Raw genomic sequence first — 21,357 nt, forward strand, 5'->3', positions numbered from 1 at the left:
TTCAGACACTACTACAGTTTGAGCGCTCAGTTCGGTACGCGTTCAATGTTTTATATAATTTGTGAGATTTATATTTAATTCGAGTTGTATTTTGTCGTGCATGTTGTACATTTTTCTCTCTTTGGCGTTTTAATGACTGTAAAAGAAGCTTTTTATCGACACGTGTCGCTTGTTTTGTGATGCACGAAACGAAGAAATCTGTGAATATCATGTTTAATTTCTGATATATGAGCTCTTTAAATCCAGTGACTGACTGTAAATGAAGGTGATAATATATATTGGAGAGACGGGCACAAACAAACACTTTTTGGTTTCCTGAAGTTTGTGTAAATACTTTTGGGATTACTGGTCATATGCAAGAGGTGAACAAAACAACTAAAACACTTCAGAACAGGTTTATTTACACTTTCTGTCTGTGGCTAAACTCATGTTTATATTTTAGTCCAGTTTGAAGACGTGTTGGTAAAGTTCAAGCTTGACAAACTTTGAGTAACGTTCCAGAAACGTTGTGGTAATGTCCTAAAAACGTCGCTTAAACGTCCCATAAAAGACGTTATAGCATCATGATCCCCTGATCTTCAGATCATTTATACGAGTTGTATAGTGATTTACAAGTGTGAAATACAAGATCACAAACAATCAACAGTTAAGAACCAGTAGATTATTTACACTTTCTGTCTGAGGCGGAATGTTATTCATGGTCACCGTGCAAATAAAAAAATCAAATCAAATCACTTTTATTGTTACACAACCATATACACAAGTGCAATAGTGTGTGAAATTCTTGTGTGCAGTTCCGAGCAACATAGTAGTCGTGACAGTGATGGGACATATACCAATTTACAATAAACATCAGATATACACATAATTACACATAACACAATATACAAATAATAACATACAATGTACAGTATACAATACACACAATATAGAATACACATTATACAATAAATAAAGTATATATAGAATGTACAGTAGGTTGTATTGTACTGAATTGACCAATCTCATTCAGATGCTTACTTGTCATCAGTTATGTGATTTTGATTAACCCTGAATAACTGTTTTTGTAGGATTTTCTTGGCATCTTCTTGGGAGCGTCTTACTGCCTAAGCCAGTTGTCCGCAAAGAGTTTACAAAGAATGTGCAGGATCTCAATGTGATGAGATAACAATCAGGAGAGGGGTACAAAATAACTTTCAAAACATTAGATGTGCCATTGAACATCGTAAGACCATCAACAAGTGGAGAAAATGGGGCACCACAATGACATTCCTAAGGACAGTGCGCCCATCGACAATTGATGAAAAAATGAAGACAACTGTTCAGGGAGTTTACCAAGAGTTCTACAGCAAAGTTAAATGAGTTGGAAGAATATCTGGCAAGGACTAGTCTCTTGCTTCATGTGACAAAAATATCCCGCATTCATCATATTTCTGGGCTTTGGGATAGGGTGGCAAAACAGAAATCATTACTCACAATTTTCACTAAACAAATATCCAGTCACCCAGAATCATGTGGCAGAATGTTTTAGGGTCTGATAAAACCAATATAGAACACTCTGGTCATAATTTTAAAAGGAATGTTTGCCACAAAAACGAGACTGCTCATCACCCAAACAACACCATACACACGGTGAAGCATGGTGGTGGAAGCATCGTGCTACAGGGCTGCTTCTCTTCAGCTATGACTGGGGCTCTAGTCAAGATAGAATAGAAATAATCATGGGTAGTGCCAAATACCAGTCAATTTTGACACAAAACCTGCAGGCCTCCATTAGAAAGCTGAAGATGAAGAGGAAATTCATCCTTCAGCACAATAATGACTCTAAACTAGGGCTGGGCAATTTTGGCTTCCAACGACTATGAAAACAAGATAATCGAGATAAAAAGATTATTGTGCTGCATAATAATAAATATAAATAAATAATAAAATAAGAAATAAATAAAAACATTTAAAAAAAAGTATACTTTCAAAAAAAAACAACAAGAATGCACATAGACATCTAAACTAGAAATCCCCCTTCCACTGCCTCTCCCCGAAAACCCTCCAAAAAAGCCAAATATCCACTCCACTTCCTATCAAACAAATCCCATTTTCCCAGCCTTCTAAAAATCACCTCCTCGAATGCCGCCACCCCGCCCATCTCCCCGCACCACTCCCGAAACGAGGGTGCCCCAGCCGACTTCCATCTCCTGAGGATGATTCGTCTGCCGATCATAACTCTGTCTAGTACCCAACTTTTTAAATGACTATCCCCAATATTAATGACCGCCCCATCGCCTAAGATACAAAGTCTGGGGTCAAATGAAAATTGAGTGTTCAATACGTCACACATAAAGCTCTGAATCCTCAACCAAAATTCTTGGATCTTAACACATCCCCAGAAAACATGGGTTTTGATGCCTCATGACCTTTCCCAAAAGCAGTCATCACCACTTCCAGAGTATCTGCCACTTTAGGAGGGTGTATGCTACTCCCAAAAATAGTAAAGAGCAGGTGGCACAGCTGTAAATACCTAAAGAACTGAGATCTGGGAATCCTAAAATGTTGAACCATATTTTCAAAGGATCTCAACACTCCACTCTCATATAGGTCACAGAGCGTATTAACCTCCCTCACAATCCAGTCTGACCATCAGAAAGGGGACTTATTAATACATAATTTTGGGTTCAGCCATATGCTCGAGGCAACATTTAAATAAATGTCAGAATTAAACACTCTGGACACTTTTGTCCATACTGCATGCAAATGCGAGATATCGGGGTGTAATTTAACTTCTCTGTTTAGTTTAATAGAAAGGCTTTGCAATGGCAAAATAGGGGCAAGGACTTCCTGTTCAATACATAAACTCTCAGGTGGAAGCAACCAATAAGCCAAATGTCTGAGACCGAATGCATAATAATAAAACCAAATCTTGGGTAGGCCTAGCCCACCTTTGTCAATCGGTCTATGTAACTTATTGAAATGTAATCTGGGATGCTTACCATTCCAAATGAAGGACTTCGCTATGCAATCAAATTGCTTGAAATAAAAGAGGGGGACATCTACAGGGAGAGATCGTAGCAGGTAGTTGAATTTTGGAATACAATTAATTTTAATAACATGAACCTTCCCAATCATAGATCAATGTAATTAAGCCCACCTGCCAACATCGTTCAAAAACCTTTTTATTAAAGGGTCGAGATTAACTAAATCGGACAAATTTGCTAGGAATAAAATGCCCAAATAATTAATGTCCTGTTTGGGCCACTGGAAGGTGCCCGGATGAAAAGCCGTTACCGGGCAGTACGCTGTCAGAGACAAAGCTTCGGATTTAGACCAATGGACTCTGTATCCTGAGAACTTAGAAAATGTATTAATAATTCTGTGGAGGCAAGGCATAGATCTAGGTGGGGAAATAGGCTTGAGAGAGGAAGAAGAGGAACTGGAAAAACTGTCACCTATCAAATAAGTATGAGAAAATACAACATTTCTGATAATAAAATTGTTTTAGTGTTGATATTTTGTGGTACATATGGTTTCTGTATGAGGAGTGTACTGGGGTTTTATTGTATGACTTATGTCTACAGGAAGCTGAAGAACATGAGGGGCCTTTGGCCATGACCTCTTGGGAATGTTGAAAAAAGGGCATCAGACAATGATGGACATTCTTGTGCCCAGACAAAATTTTTCTGGAGGAGAGACTTTTTTTTAACAACAATGACAGAATATAAGGAGCACACTAAAATATCAAAAAGGGATGAGGGGTCCACTTTTCCACACTTAAGACCTCTGTCGATATACTCCCAAATTATCTGCGACCAGTCTTACAATAACAGCAGCTCTTGTACCATTCAGGAAGAAAAGTTGGGTCTCCAGGTAATGTAACCATGGGACAAGTTGAAATACTCTAATGTAGGAGTGTATGAGTGTGTTGTTTCCATGGCTGGCCTCCAGAAAACACACATTTGAATTAATAGTTGAAAGTCCTCCAGTGATCAAGAACCTGGTCAAGAAGCGTGGTGATGAAAGCATGAACAAGGTGTTGAGCTGTGAGGCTGAAGGCTCTCCAAAACTCACTGTGCAGAGAAGATCAGAAAGACTATAGTGACCAGGCAGCTCTGGCGGTTGGCATTGTTGTTGGCCTGATACTGGCCACACTTGCAATAGGGCTGGCATACTGGATGTACTTGAAAAAGTTCAGGCAAGGCTCCTGGAAAACTGGAGAAAAGGAGGATGGCTCAGCAGAGGAGAGTAAGAAACTGGAGAAACTTAGAGCCAAAAAGCAGACGTGTAATGTCAAAGGAGCCATTCATGGATTTATTTGACTACAGTCCCTTTGATCCACGAGAGAAGTGAGCAGTTGGTGATATCTGTGAAAAAATAAAAAGCTGTAATGGAGAGCCTGAGTAACTGTGTTAGTCAAGCAGTACTATGCCATCCTATGCATTGAATCAGTTTATTGACCTGGATGATGTCGTATGCAAGACTGTGAGTGGAGCATTTACTTTGAAAAAATAAGGGTGTTTAAAGCAGGCCGCGTAACGCCTGAATACCACAGCTAGGAATAATGGAATAGGACTCCGGTTCTATTTTGTGGGTTTTCGGAATGAATAGGGATGTATGGGAGGCCAATCCTGACCATTGTGACCTTGGAGACATACGATGGGCAGGTTCTTGGTCGGCAGTGTTTTGAGGTCCAGATTTGTGCCTGCCCAGGCCGTGATCGAAAAGCCCAGGAAAAGAATCTAAAGAAGATCTTGAAAATGTCATGCTGTTACATTTTGTTGCATATAAATATTACTGTATTCTAACTTTGGTTTACCAAAGTTGTGTTGAACCTGTGAGATTCAGCATTTTTGTATTACACTGCCACAGTTTAAAAATTGATTGAATTTTGTATTGTTTTGTTTTACATGGCTGATTTATTTTATTTTTTTTTTTTAAATGGAAGAGCAATGAACCTCAAGCCATTGAGACAGCCAAAACATGGACCAGGCTTTATGCAGGAAACAACATGTAAGTTTACAAGAAAATAAATTGTTTAAAGTGAGAGATGTGGAACAATCTCCTGCTTTCTTCTTTTGCATTTAAAGGACACTTTCACAGTAAAGTTAAAGCAGCAACAGGAAAAAATAGATTCAAAACCAACTACTGCAGCCCTTTGGGTGATTGTCGGGTGTGTCTGTGAGTGACTGTCCCTGAATCAGCTCAGAGCTCTCTCTGGTTCTGGGTTCAGGCAGAAAATTACATATTATGAAGGCCTGGGGCTTCATGCCAGCTTCACTTTCATGGATGTCACTACATTGGTCCAGGTCAGAACGTGTTGTCCATTCACTATTACAGTCATTGGCACAGCAGCTTTTACTCTGTAAATGTTCAGTTTTAGTAAAAGAAAAAAAAAAGAACGAAAGTCGGAGGTTTGAAGACGATCAGATACCGTTGTAGTTCCGACCGTAAAGGATGCCGACCCACGATCCGGCAGCATTATTCCCATTACCCGCCGGGCAGCGTGCGGGAAACCACGAGCCTTTGGGTTCCGGGGGGAGTATGGTTTCAAAGCTGGAACTTAAAGGAATTGACGGAAGGGCACTACCAGTTCACATCTTCATGCTGTCCACATACCAGACTGACTTTATTCTGGTCCACTATGATCAAACTGATATTTTTAAGATATTTTTATCTGATCATCTTCGAACCTCTGACTTTCGTTCTTGATTAATGAAAATGTTTAACTGTTTGAATTAAAGAATGTAAAAGAATCCATCTGAAGGACTCCGACCCAGACCAGATATTCTTGGGTGCAGGTAGGATGGACGGAGAGATGGCCTGGAGAAGGTGAGAAGGAATGGGGTCAAGGGAACAGGTGGTGGGGTGGTTGGAGAAGATGAGTTTAGAGACCTCAGGGTCAGTCAGAGGAAAGAACATAGAGACAGAGGAGTTACATACAGGAGACGGGTGTTTGACAAGGTGTGGTGCTGAGAATGTATAGCTGATGGTTGTAACCTTATTAGTAAAAAATTTGGCGAAGACATCTGCTGTCAGTGATGTGTCAGGTGGTGGAGGGTAGAGAAGTGTGTTGAATGTTCTAAACAAGCTGCGAGTGTCTGTAGTAGGTTTCGCGGGAACAAACGCGACTTCAGTACACCGCAAATAAATTATGCTACACTTTAGCAATAAATAATACTCTAAAACAAGTGAAGCACTGTTTATAGACACTAAAAACAATGATGTAGCACACACACCAACATACGTTTAAGCTTTACATTTCTATTTAAACGTTGCAAATTTATGCCACACGGTTTCATTTTGTGTTTTTAATTTTAATTTAATAATTTACCAAATTTTTTAAAAGCTGCAGATTTCTGATTACAGCCATTTTTAACAAGTCCCAATTGTATTATTATATATTTTTTTTATTTTCAGCATATTTCACTTTTACATTTTTGTTAATATTTGACAAAAATATTTAACATTTACACTGTTACAGCAATTTTTACCAAATGTCTAGTTTATTTATTATTTTTGTGTTGTATTTTATATATATTTTATTTAAATCTGCTGCTTTGTTTACAAATTTTTGCCTGTTGTATTGTTTCATTTAATTTTTTATTTCAATTTATTTTACTTCAAAAGATTTGTTAATATTTTATAAAACTATTTAAAATATGCCTTCTGTGTTTACACCATCTTTTGGCAAATCACTACTTTATTGTTTTTTGTGTTTATATTTCAATATTTTCAACTTGTCAATTTTGCTTTTTGTTCACAAGATAGTCTACAAATAATTTGATTTTATACATTTTAAAATACCTTTTATTGTTTTTTTTTCTTTTCAAAAAAAGGAAACATTTAATACATTTAAAAAGAAGGTTTTGTCTCTCTGTTCTAATTGCAATTTATGAAATAAAGCTGCCCAAAAACACATTCTTTAAACTCCATATAATAAGGTTTTAATGATGAGATTCATTTTTAAGAACTGAACTAATATAGTGTATATATATATATATATATATATATATATATATATATATATTTGTACAAGACATACAGGTGCATCTCAATAAATTAGAATGTCGTGGAAAAGTTCATTTATTTCAGTAATTCAACTCAAATTGTGAAACTCGTGTATTAAATAAATTCAATGCACACAGACTGAAGTAGTTTAAGTCTTTGGTTCTTTTAATTGTGATGATTTTGGCTCACAATTAACAAAAACCCACCAATTCACCATCTCAAAAAATTAGAATACATCATAAGACCAATAAAAAAAACATTTTTAGTGAATTGTTGGCCTTCTGGAAAGTATGTTAATTTACTGTATATGTAATCAATACTTGGTAGGGGCTCCTTTTGCTTTAATTACTGCCTCAATTCGGCGTGGCATGGAGGTGATCAGTTTGTGGCACTGCTGAGGTGGTATGGAAGCCCAGGTTTCTTTGACAGTGGCCTTCAGCTCATCTGCATTTTTTGGTCTCTTGTTTCTCATTTTCCTCTTGACAATACCCCATAGATTCTCTATGGGGTTCAGGTCTGGTGAGTTTGCTGGCCAGTCAAGCACACCAACACCATGGTCATTTAACCAACTTTTGGTGCTTTTGGCAATGTGGGCAGGTGCCAAATCCTGCTGGAAAATGAAATCAGCATCTTTAAAAAGCTGGCCAGCAGAAGGAAGCATGAAGTGCTCCAAAATTTCTTGGTAAACGGGTGCAGTGACTTTGGTTTTCAAAAAACACAATGGACCAACACCAGCAGATGACATTGCACCCCAAATCATCACAGACTGTGGAAACTTAACACTGGACTTCAAGCAACTTGGGCTATGAGCTTCTCCACCCTTCCTCCAGACTCTAGGACCTTGGTTTCCAAATGAAATACAAAACTTGCTCTCATCTGAAAAGAGGACTTTGGACTACTGGGCAACAGTCCAGTTCTTCTTCTCCTTAGCCCAGGTAAGACGCCTCTGACATTGTCTGTAGTTCAGGAGTGGCTTAACAAGAGGAATACGACAACTGTAGCCAAATTCCTTGATACGTCTGTGTGTGGTGGCTCTTGATGCCTTGACCCCAGCCTCAGTCCATTCCTTGTGAAGTTCACCCAAATTCTTGAATCGATTTTGCTTGACAATCATAAGGCTGTGGTTCTCTCGGTTGGTTGTGCATCTTTTTCTTCCACACTTTTTCCTTCCACTCAACTTTCTGTTAACATGCTTGGATACAGCACTCTGTGAGCAGCCAGCTTCTTTGGCAATGAATGTTTGTGGCTTACCCTCCTTGTGAAGGGTGTCAATGATTGTCTTCTGGACAACTGTCAGATCAGCCGTCTTCCCCATGATTGTGTAGCCTAGTGAACCAAACTGAGACCATTTTGAAGGCTCAGGAAACCTTTGCAGGTGTTTTGAGTTGATTAGCTGATTGGCATGTCACCATATTCAAATTTTTTTGAGATAGTGAATTGGTGGGTTTTTGTTAAATGTGAGCCAAAATCATCACAATTAAAAGAACCAAAGACTTAAACTACTTCAGTCTGTGTGCATTGAATTTATTTAATACACGAGTTTCACAATTTGAGTTGAATTACTGAAATAAATGAACTTTTCCACGACATTCTAATTTATTGAGATGCACCTGTATATATGTCCAGGGCCCCACAGGGGTGAAGTGGCCTAATATACTTGGTAAGTGGACAAATACTGTTTATGGACAGCCCCGCCCCCTCCCAAACGCATCCCCGGCGTCAGCCAATCGGAGGAACACTGGGGAGTGTTCCCTGACCCACCTGGGTGTCCAGTTGCAATGTATATGAATGCAGAAAGCACCCATTGCTATATATCTGCTGTGGGACGTGGTGTCACCACCCTGTGGATGATGGCTGAACTGCTTTTATGGGGGGGGCGTTTTCGACGGCCCTGGCTTGGCCACCGTGGGAGGTAGCCGCTCCCAGGCTGGCACAGTAACGCGGAAGGCGTTGGCAAAAATCATAAGCATAAGATTGAAAAAAATTCAGTGGCAAAACCATCTGGCCCGGGAGCTTTGCCTGTAGGCAAGGCCTTAATTACCTCCCCAAGCTCCTCCAAGGTTATCTCAAAATCAAGATAATTTTTGCTCAGTCGTCAGTTTAGGAAGATCTAATGGTTCCACAAAGTTTCTAATATCTTCATTAGTAGATGAAGATGTGGAACTATAGAGGTCAAGATAGAATTCTTTAAAAGCATTATTAATAATCAATGGCCAAGGTAAATATTTCACCACCAGCAAATTTCACAGAGGGAAAAAGCCTCTCTCTGCTTTACATATCTAGCCAAAAGCTTCCCTGCTTTGTCCCCCGACTCAAAGTATGACTGTCTTGCCCTGAATAGCCAAAACTCCACCTTCCGCAACAAAATGTATTATATCTGTATTTCAATCGGGTCAATTCTCTGAGGCCATCAGATGACTTTTGGTGCTTCAGCTTTGCGGCACCTTTAATATTCCCTTCCAACTCCGAGTTCTCGTGCTTTGGATTTGTTGATGAATGAGGCATACTGTATGATCCAACCCCTAAGAACTGCCTTGAGTGCCTCCCAAGCCATGCCCACAGATGATACTGAGGACCAGTTGGTCTCCATGTAAACACTGATTTCAGCCTTTAACATTTGTTGGAAATCAGGATTTTGCAAAAGGGATACATTAAAGCGCTGTTACATACCTCCCCAGTCTAGGTTTGGGGAGGGGGTAATAAAGGAAATGTATGAACAGAAAATATTTAAGAAAAAAAAACCACACTTACAGGCAACCCAAGAGCTCTCCTGTCCCAGTACTCCACAAAAATTAGTCCGATTTTTGAAACACTCAAAAGTAAGATTTTACAAGTGCAAAAAAAGAAATACAAAAGGGAAGCTTCAAAAAGACGTCAGGAGGGGACCAGTCCAAAATAACAAACAAAGTTCTTCTGACTATTAGGGGAGTACTTCCTAAGCTTTCAAAATAAAATTCAAATAAACAACTCTTACCTTACTCCCTCTCTAACCCAAACACAGGTGTAACATTGGGAGGAAGTCAAGAGAGCTGGATCTAATGCAGCTAGTTTAATGAAAAATAAATTAAATACAAAACAGGGTAAACACTGGAACAAGGCAAGACTTTGAACTAGGAAACAAAACAAACATTTACAAACAAGATAGCAACCGGTACATGGAAAAAAAAAAAAAAAAAAAAAAAAAAAAAAAAAAACCCACACCACACAACAACTGACAAAGACTGAGCAGACATCAGGGCATTATATACACATGGATAAATGAGGTAATGGAAAACAGGTGAGAACAACTGGCAGTGATGAGGGCAGTGAATTATGGGAACTGTAGTCCGGGGAAAACAGAGGCTAAACAACAGTGAATCATGACAACAGGAGAAAACATGGACATTAACAAAAATGGCATCCACCTCCCTACTGCTTCCAAAATAACAATTAAATTATAAACAATTAACTTGTCTCTTTAGGAGTAAAAATGTGCTTCATTTGTGAAACAGAATTAAGAACTTACCAAATCTACTTCAGTGAACAATAGGTTGTACACTAACAACATGTTCACTAACAAATACAACAAGAAGAGAAACATTAACGCAACAATAGCACAATTGCTAAAGTCACGGGCAGGAGAAAAGAATTCTCAGCAGCCTGGAGACAAAAGGCCTCTCCAAAGTGAGTTTCCTCTCCAGCTTTATCCACAAGCTCTCCCTCCAGCAGCCAATCAGAACAAGCCAGTGACTGATGGTAACTAAAGTCAGCTGGTGTCCATTAACCTGTGCAATGAGGAGAGAGAGAGAGAGCGAGAGTGCACACAAAACACCAAACACTGCCACAATACCCACTACAGACACACAGTCAGTAGTACAACCCATTACTGCACATGTATAATAAAAATATATATATAATTATGCCCTAGGACGTAACAAGCACCAACTATATGATTTCTTTTTCTCCATATGTGGCAACACCTCTAAACTCACCAGGGTGTGATCTGAGACTAAGATATTTCCAATTGAGCAATCCACAACAGATGAAATGAGGGACTTTTTAAAAAATCTATTCTAGAATAAATCTTATGGACTGATGAAAAAAATTTATAGTCCCTACCAGATGGATTAAAAAGTCTCCAAATATCTGTAGGTCCAAGATTTTTACACATCCTGTGAAGCGTCAATGTTGCTCTAGGGGGCTTACACACTTTTGCTTCACTATGATCAAGGACTGAATCCATAAAAAGATTAAAGACTCCTCCCATTATTATATCATGAGGGGTGCCAGCAGCTTGCAACATCCCTTCAAGATCTATAAAAAAGCCTTGATCATCAGCATTAGGTGCACAAATATTAGCCAAAATCAACCTTTGCCCCTGAATTTCTCCTAAAACAATAATGACTTTTCCTAATTTATCTTTACTCTGTTTGAGACATTTGAATTGTAGCTGTTTATTTATCAGAATAATGACTCCCCTACTCTTACTTGAGCCAGCACTAAAGAAAATATGTCCACCCCATATCTTCCCAAATTTTTCAGCTTCCTGCAGAGAAAGATGTGTTTCTTGAAGAAACACTATATCATATTTCTTACGCTTAAGAAAAGAAATAACCTTCTTTTTATGTGGTGCCCCAACCCATTCACATTCCATGTGGAGAGTGATAATCCACTCATATTAAACTTTGACATTGCTATAATAAAAAATAAAAAAAAAATGTGTGTCAAAAACAAGATTGTACAGACCACATTCCCCATTAATGCAACAAACCCCGAACTTCCCCCCAAACAAAACAAAACAAAACAAACAGAAAAAAGAAAAACGTGAGCATTAACCCCACGCACAACAGTGCCAACCGGCGTCAATCCCTCTAGACTCAAAAAGTCCATGTACGCCTACAAGAGCCCCCACGACAACTTTGCCATCGGATTGCTCAAGTCCGGTGCTTCTGCACAAATTTTGTGAGGCAAAATTACATAACAGAAAATACTTCGTAAAACAGACCCCAGCCAACAGGTAGAATAAACACAAAGAACATGTAGATTCATTCCACAAAACAAACTCCAGCTGATATAAAGCCATTCAGTTTCCTCGGACAGACAAACAGGTGTTCAGTGAGCCAGCTGTTATGAGTGCAGCAGATGACAAAATTATTCCAGTGTTTCGCGAAAATGACACCATGACTTACTCAGCCCACCAACTTTATAAAAGACGTCCTTTGGCACCCAGCTTCCTCAGACAATCGAGTCACTGAACAGCGAGTCAGTCCACTAATATAAGAAACATCAAATGGCTCACTCACTCCAATGTATTTATGAAGGAGAGTGCATGTTTGGGACATGTAAATACTTTGCTGCTGTCCATGGTGTCTATTCTCAGTTTGGCCGGAAACATCAGTGCAAAAGCGATCTTCCGTTGATGTTACATTCCTTGAACCGATCGCGTTTCTCTCTTGTCGAACTCGCAAAGTCCAGGAACAAGAAAATATTGTGACTCTTCCAAGAAAACTTTCCTTTGCTCCTCGCCTGGCACAACACGAGATCTTTATCGGATGATCTCAGAAATTTGGCCAGAATTGATCGGGGCCTATCTCCCTCAGCAGATCTGCAAGCCGGGACTCTGTGAGCTCACTCAATTTCCAGTTTATGGCCTGTTATGTCGAGCAGACTCGGGAAGAGCTCGTCTAGGAATTTCACCATATCTCTGCCCTCTTCATGTTCAGGAATTCCAACAATCCGTATGTTATAATTTCGGCTCATGTTTTCAAAATATTCCAGTTTTTCCAAAATGTGTTCCAAGTCTGTTTTGGATGCGGGCGGATTAGCGGATAATTCCCTTTCTGATGACTTCAGATAATCAATCCATTTCTCAACATCTGCTACTCTTGTGACCAACTCAGAGAATTTGTTTCCATTGCCGTAATCGATCGACGTATTACAGCGAGATCCTCCAAGTCAGCAACAACCTTTGTCAGCATCACCGAGATGTTGGACAGTTCACGCTGAATTTCTTCTCCCGACGTGCTTCCCAAATTGATTCCCCGGCTCACAGTCCCGTCAGAGGCCTCAACTTGAACACGTAAGTGTCTTTTAATGTCTCTAGAGTCTGAGGATTTTGACTTCTTTGCCATGTTTACCTCAAAGAAAAAAATATGTAACTGGGTGTATCGAATCTCACCAGATAACATGAAAATAATTAAAAAACTAGCAAAGTGCGCAGAGCTAGTCGCTCACACGTCTGCTTCTCGCATGGTGTCACGTGTCCCCCAAAATATACTCTTTTAGTGCTCAATGCACGCTACCGAAGCGCCCAGGGCCGTTCTCTGCACTTATCTGTGCGAGAGGGGGAGAAACCGCTGTCATGCACTGTAAAATCCAACAGCATCGGAGATAGCTTGCTTTCTGCAGAGGTGAATGGATTGGCAGTGGAGTACATCAACACCACTCGGTTCTGAAGAAAAAATCTGAATGAGTGGTTGCACGCCAGCTCCTTTTATACCCGTATGTCCGGGAGAGTGGCATGCAAATTCCAATCGCCAATTTTCATTGGCCATTTCTCAAACATCAAAGGTGTTTGGGGCTCCCAAGAGTGACCCCTAGTGTCACTACATCGACACAACGTTGAGTGAGTGACAGATAGGGAACTAAGGTTGCTGCTGGAAGAGGTATTAGGGAGTCCAGCAGGGGGTGCTCACCCTGTGGACCGTGTAGGTCCTAATGCCCCAGTATAGTGATGGGGACACTATCCTGTAAAAAGGCACCATCTTTCGGATGAGACGTTAAACCGAGGTCCTGACTCTCTGTGGTTATTAAAAATCCCAGGCACTTCTCGAAAAAGAGTAGGCGTGTAGCCCAGGTGTCCTGGCCAAATTCCCCCCATTGGCCCTTATCAATCATGGCTTCCTAATGATCCCCATCCATTAATTGGCTGTATCACTCCACTCTCTCCTCTCCACCAATAGCTGGTGTGTGGTGAGTGTACTGGTGCACTATGGCGGCCGTCGCATCATCCAGGTGGATGCTGCACACTGGTGGTGGTTGAGGAGAGTCCCCTGTTCACTGTGTAAAGCGCTTTGAGACTAGTGTCAGAAAAGCGTTTTATAAATGTAACGTTCATTCAACGTTCATTCATTATTATTAAACATTTTCCCCTTCTTCATCAATAAATCCATCAGTTACTAACATTATATTTTCCTTCATACATTCAGTAAGCATAATAACCTAACCAAGCTTTTCCAAATATCATAATTCACATTTTCAAAAATTTTCCTTTAATTCAAAAACAATTACTACTGTAAGTAGTCCTATAGTAGTATAACAATAAGAATTACTTCTTCAGATAACATAACATAGACTTTCACTTCTTTAATATAATAAGTTGTACAAAATTATAAGTTGTACAAAACCAATAATTCCTATAATCCATTTAAGGACTTCAAGGTATTGAAAATGATCTAATAACTTGTTATTTTAAAATATACTACTCTTCAATAATTTATTATTTTAAATTATCTTCAACTTATTAACAATGTTAATAAACTAAAACTTTTAACTTTATGCCTCTTTGTCTGAATCAAGTATGTGGCATTATAAGGTCTCACAATTCTTATTCTTGTTTTTCTCCTACAAGTCTCTCAGGATGTTTGTACTCTAAACCTTTCTCAAAGAATTATTATCCAAAATAATAAACTTATTTTATTCATCCAAATCTCCCATTCTCATCACTAAATTCACCCGCTGCTTCAGTGCTGTTAGTTGCAACAGTCAGTCAGTAAGCACATTTATTTGCCATTCTGAGTGGTCTCATCAATGGTTCAATTGCAATATCAGTCTATCTGTAATTGAATCATTCTAACGCTCTTATTCTATATGTTCTAACGTCCTCCTTTTCTTGTATTCTTAACTAATCAATATCTCTCTGCTTTTGACAATACTACTTTTCAAATGTATTAATTACAATGTCACCCATTAAATCTTATAATTATAAATTTTCCCACAATTTCCTATTTTTCTACATAATTCTTAAACCTTGCCAGGGCTGTCTTTTAATATTTAGCCAATAAACTAACTAGAGTTTATTTTCATTTTCCTTTTTCCCAATTTTACTCAAGCTTTAGCAAAATAATTTTCTTCCACAAGCCCATTTTTAAACTTCTTTGATTATATGGGTACAAATTTGATTATATTTTTTCCTTATCTACACAGTCAAATTTTGCTGTAGTCTTTCTATATGCTTCCCAAAAATCTTTTCTCCTAATGGTGTATAAACTCCAATTACATTGTATTTTCCATCTGCATATTTTCTCTAAAATTTCTTTGATATATATTTAACTCATTAAAAGTTTTCAACTTTCTAGAATATCTATTAATTCCCTCGTTATTTTACTCTAAACTATTGCATTCATTATGCCCTTTTATCCACATGAAAGAATGGCATAACTTTTCCTAAACTTTTTAACATTTTTCATGTATATTTGTTGCTATAATATTTTCCACAATTTCTTAAAAAATGTATTTTAGAATTATAAAATCTCAATTTTTCTCTTCCAGCCCTTGTATTTTATATTATTACTGTTGAATTAATTTGTTATTCTTTCATTTTCAAAAGTAATTTCTTCTTTAACAATATACATGCTTTTCTCGAGGGCCAAATCATTGTATTCCAAATTCAAATTTTCACTATTTTTATGCAATATTAAATATATGTTTTCCCTATATACGTCTGCATTTTATGCTCACACATTTTCCTACAGTATTATGTTTTATTATGTTCACATACACTAGAAAATATCTGTTCTCAAGTACATCACAATTTTCAGTACAAAACTATTCTTGAAGTTATTTAGTTCACTGCAATTAATTGCATGAGAAAATCAATTAAATGACAAATTCCTGATAAAATTACAATTAATAATTTTTAATGTTACAACTTTAGTTGTTTTTACATAGGTAACATTTTCTCCAACATTAACCCGTTGCTCTCTTTGGTTTTCTTTTGTTAGAAGCACCATTTCATAAAGTAATGTAACAGAGAAAAACTAAAATCATCATACCCCTTGTAAAGTTATCTCTGAACCCCTTAGGTTATCTCCGTCATCAATCTCTCCTCATTCCAATTCCACAGTCCAAGACAAAGTCTGTGGTTCAAAGATCAGGCTGGTGGTTCAGAGATTGTTGTCGATCACTTTAAAAATCAGAGTTGTTCTGTATGACGATGGATCTTCTGTTTCTGAAATGGGTGTAATGTCCTTCCTGGATGTCCATCAGCATACATAAAACTCGGCTTTGCTTAATGTTGGAATTTACATGCCTTTGACTCTTTCTCCAAAGCAAATTTTTCTTTACAGCTCCTTCAGTTCTATTTCCCAGCCCCATGGGATCAAACTATCAGCCATTTGCTTTGCATGTCATGCGTATTTAGCCCAATTACGGCATGACCACAAGTTTAACAACATCCGAACTTCCAGCTGTTTTGATAATTCACATTATCAATATTTCTTCAATTCTTTTGTTTTGTCACTCAAATCACCAAAGGTTTTTTTATCATTTCATGCCCAAAACTAGTCTATTTTTCTAATAGATGCTAATTTGGAATATCCTCTGATATTCACCAATTTGAATACACTTTGACCCTGTCCATATGTGTTTGCAAGCCTCATTTTATTGCCTGCTATTCTCTGTTATCTCTCTTGATCCTGGAATAACACGTACACTGTACAGCTGCACACAGACTTTTTTTTGTTGTTTTAATAGGTGAGTATTATCTTTTAATTCTTTCTCTTCTTATATTTTAAGTGATGTATTAACGGACTGTACCACATATATTTTACAAAGCAATTACAAATGCTTGCTCGCATTTTAGCTCAACAGTTTTTAACCGTTTATCCATTCGCTTATCTTTCTCATACTCAACATTTGAATATACATAACTCACTACTTATTTGATCAATTCTAATAATTCCTCTCTAATTACACATTTCAAATATATTTCATGGCTCATCTCTTATCTTTTTCATAGTCTTTTTATCGTAAGCTTCTCCATAGTTATTGTTTCTCTCGTTCACTTAGTCAAGACTACATGTCTCTTATTTTAAAGTCCATTCTCTAATGTCGTGGAGTATTTAAGCCTTTTCTTCCTTCTCAGTAAGAAAACTCTCAAAGTCAGGAGTTCCAGGTGTCAAAGGTTAGAGTTTATTGAGCATACCCACAAACCCAAGAAAGCCAGCTGACGTTCTGAATCTCTTGGTCCAAACCCTCAATTTTTATACAGTTATCTTGCATTACCTCATGCACACACCCCTTTTATTATTTTTTGTAGTCAATGGGTGCCATCCGCCACCATTATTTCACAAACCTTCTAACTTCTTTTTAATGGTGAAAACCTGGCCTTTAGTTTATTTAAAAAAAAGAAACTTTTTTTTTTATTTTTTTATTTTTTATTTATTATGAAAGTATACATTTTGAGTAAATAAAATACAACAGGAAGCATAATGCAGTCACTCTGGCCATTGGCTGTGTTAATATTTAACTCTTAGCTGTGTCTCTCAGTGCTTTAGGTATGCTTTTGCTCTGTCTTGTACCATGGTACCATTGTTTCTGCTACAGCTGAGTGCACTTGTGTTTCTTGCAGCATAAGCACTTTTTAGACCTCGTATTCCCTTTCTTGGGTCACAAAGTCCAGACTATTCTATATAAGTAATTTTCTATGTTTGATATATAAAAAATACACCACAATATAGAAAAATATACTATACTAACAATTAAACAGTGTGATTATTATCTTAATTAGCTTTGATCTATTTTTGTTAGGATGTCTTATCCAGATAAAATCTCTTACTTGACAATTATCTCTTTGCGGAGCTTGGTTATCCTTGCTCTGTCAAGTAATATCTGTGGAATTAATATAAATTGCATCTTCAATATATTTATCCCATCTTAAATTATTACAGTTTGCTGTAAACCATTTTTTAGAAAATCCTATTGCTATTTCTGCAATCTCATTTCCATGGGCGTAGAATACGTGGGGTATGTGGGAGATGTGTCCCCCTCCCTTTCAATAAAACCAAAGTTCATCCCCTGCACTTTTTCACTGGGCAAATGTGTTTATGCCGTGTCTTTCATACAGCAAATGTCTAAATGTGTAAATGCAAAAGTTAAAATTGACTGGTCAATCATGTTATTAAATCGATTAAAATGTTTAATCGATTGACAGCCCTAAAAATATATGTATATCTTATATAGAGTATTTATGTTTGTCTTGCTCTAAACATGATGTCCCCCTCACTTTTGAAATGATTACTACGCCCCTGCCCATTACTCCCGTAAGCATACCTTAATGCTTTCTATAACACTGTTTTTTTCAGTTTAAAAACTTTTAAAATTAACTTCCATAATAATACGTACTATTTTTAATGGTTATGCTTTCTGGTTCATCCTCGCACAATTATTAACTCCTCTACTGATTCAGTAAGTTTCTGCATTAATTTATTTGAAAGGTTCTGCTTAAATTCATTCTGAAAATATCTAATAACAATAATAATTAATTCTCACTATGGTTATTTTCCAAATAACATTTTTATTCATTCATAAATATCTAACAAAATAAAAAAAAAAAACACAACATATATACACTGAATCAACATTTAACCCCCCCAATACCTCTCCCCAATCACCAAACCAACCCTAACCCCCATCGAACACCCCTGTGGTCACAAATAGATAAACAACACACACACACACACACACACACACACACACACACACACACAAAACATAAATCATATATAATTAAAACAAAACATCTCTCTCCCCATCCCCTCCCCAAGATCCCCCCACTTCCTGTCGAACAAATTCTGAACCCCCAGCCTTCTGCTTGCCATCCCTTCAAAAGCAGCCACTCTCCCCATCTCCGCACACCACTCTGGAAATGAGGGCGCCCTATGCAACTTTCATCCCCTTAAAATAATTTGTCTGCCCACCATAATGCTGGCCAGAACCAAGATTTTTATGTGTTTATTCCCAAAATATATGACCGCCCCATCACCCAAAAACAATACAGAGCAGGTGGCGCAGCTGTAAATACCTATAGAATTGAGATCTGGGAATCCCAAAATATTGAACCAAATTTTCAAAAGATCTCAACACTCCACTCTCATATAGGTCACCAAGTGTATTAACCCCCCTCGCAATCCAGTCTGACCAGCAGAAAGGGGACTTATTAATGTGTAATTTTGGGTTCAGCCATATGCTCAAGGCAACATTTAAATAAATGTCTGAATTAAACACTCTGGAAACTTTTGTCCATACCGAGTGCAAATGCGAGATAACGGGGTGTAATTTAACTTTTCCGACTAGTTTGATAGACAGGCTTTGCAATGGCAAAATAGGGGTAAGAACTTCCTGTTCAATACAAAACCAGGGAGGGGCTCTCTCAGGTGGAAGTGACCAGTGAGCCAAATGTCTGAGACCGAATGCATAATAATAAAAAATAATCTTGGGTAGGCCTAGCCCACCTTTGTCAATCGGTCTATGTAATTTATTAAAATGTAATCTAGGACGCTTACCATTCCAAATGAAGGACATCGCTATGCTATCAAATTGCTTGAAGAGAGGTGGACATCTATAGGGGGTGACTGTAACAGGTAGTTAAATTTTGGAATACAATTAATTTTAATAACATTAACCTTCCCAGTCATAGATAAATATAATGAAGCCCACCTGCCCACATCGCTCAAACCTTTTTATTAAGGGGTCAAAATTAACTCTAACTAAATAAGACAAATTTGGTGGGAATAAAATGCCCAAATACTTAATGCCCTGTTTGGGCCACTAGAAGATGCCAGCTGGAAAGCCATTACTGGGCAGTATGCTGTCAGAGCCAAAGCTTCGGATTTAGACCAATTGACTCTGTATCCCGATAACTTAGAAAAGGAATTAATAACTCTGTGGAGGCAAGGCATAGATCTAATAGGGCCGGAGATGAATAATAAAATATCATCTGCATAAAGCAAAAGCTTATGCGCCACACCTCCCACCACCACCCCTGGCAAATCATCCTCCTTTCTTATTGCGGCTGCTAATGGTTCCATGGCAAGACAGAACAATAATGGGGAAAGAGGGCAACCCTGCCGGGTGCCCCTATCTAGTGTAAAATAATCTGAAATTAATCCATTTGTTTGTACCGCCACTACCAGGTGTCTATAAAGTAACTTGATCCATCCAATAAAAGTATTCCTGAACCCATATATTTTCAAAATCTTAAAAAGATAATCCCATTCTACCATATCAAATGCCTTTTCGGTATCAAGTAAGATGGTAGTGACTGGAATCCGATCATTCACCACTGACCACATAATATTGATAAAACGCCTAATGTTATCAGAAGAGCTGCGACCCCGAATAAACCCCACCTGATCTGTATGTATAAGAGATGTCTTGTCTTAATCGGTTAGCCAAAATTTTTGACAATATTTTAATGTCTAGCTGGATCAGGGAAATTGGACGATAACTCTTACACTCGGTGGGATATTTGTCCTTTTTAAGAATCAGACTGATCCGGTCTTGTGTCATGGTTGGTGGAAGCTTTCCATTCTTTAATGATTCCGTATAAATTTCTAACAAAAGTGGAGCCAATTCTGTAGCATAAGATCTAAAAAATTCAGCAGCAAAACCATCTGGCCCCAGAGCCTTGCCTGTAGGCAAGGCTTTAATTACCTCACCATGCTTCTCCAAGGTTATCTCAAAATCAAGATAATTTTTTTGCTCAGTCATCAGTTTAGGGAGTTCTAATGGTTCCACAAAGTTTCTAATATCTTCATCAGTAGACGAAGATGTGGAACTGTAAAGATCAAGATTGAATTCTTTAAAAGCATTATTAATATCAATGGCCGAGGTAAATATTTCACCACCAGCAGATTTCACTGCGGGAATGGTAGAAAAAGACTCTCTCTGCTTTATATATCTAGCCAAAAGCTTCCCTGCTTTGTCCCCTGACTCAAAGTATGACTGTCTTGCCCTGAATAGCAAAAACTCCACCTTCCGTGACAAAATAGTGCTATATCTGTATTTCAATCGGGTCAATTCTCTGAGGTCATCAGACGAAATTCGGTGCTTCAGCTCTGCCTTGGCACTTTTAATATTCCCTTCCAACTCCACTAGTTCTTGTGCTCTGGATTTTTTGATGAATGAGGCATACTGTATGATCCGACCTCTATGAACCGCCTTAAGTGCCTCCCAAGCTTCACTTACAGAGGAAACTGAGGACCATATAAACATTGATTTCAGCCTTTAACATTTGTTGAAAATCAGGATTTTGCAAAAGGGATACATTAAAGCTGCAACTATATGATTTTTTTTTTATCCGTATGTGGCAACACCTCTAAT

The 21,357-nt window shown here is 38.0% G+C and overlaps 1 protein-coding gene across 1 annotated transcript in view; it reads left to right on the plus strand.

The window, feature by feature from the left end:
- LOC127418621 (zinc finger protein 501-like) overlaps positions 1 to 21,357 on the plus strand; it is a 315,184-nt gene continuing 293,827 nt past the window's right edge. The window contains exon 1 of the mRNA XM_051659267.1: positions 1 to 34. The gene's annotated coding sequence lies outside the window, so the exon portion shown is untranslated. The remainder of the gene's footprint in view (positions 35 to 21,357) is intronic.

Source organism: Myxocyprinus asiaticus, chromosome 28, assembly GCF_019703515.2.
Source record: "Myxocyprinus asiaticus isolate MX2 ecotype Aquarium Trade chromosome 28, UBuf_Myxa_2, whole genome shotgun sequence".
NCBI classification, from domain to species: Eukaryota; Metazoa; Chordata; class Actinopteri; order Cypriniformes; family Catostomidae; genus Myxocyprinus; species Myxocyprinus asiaticus.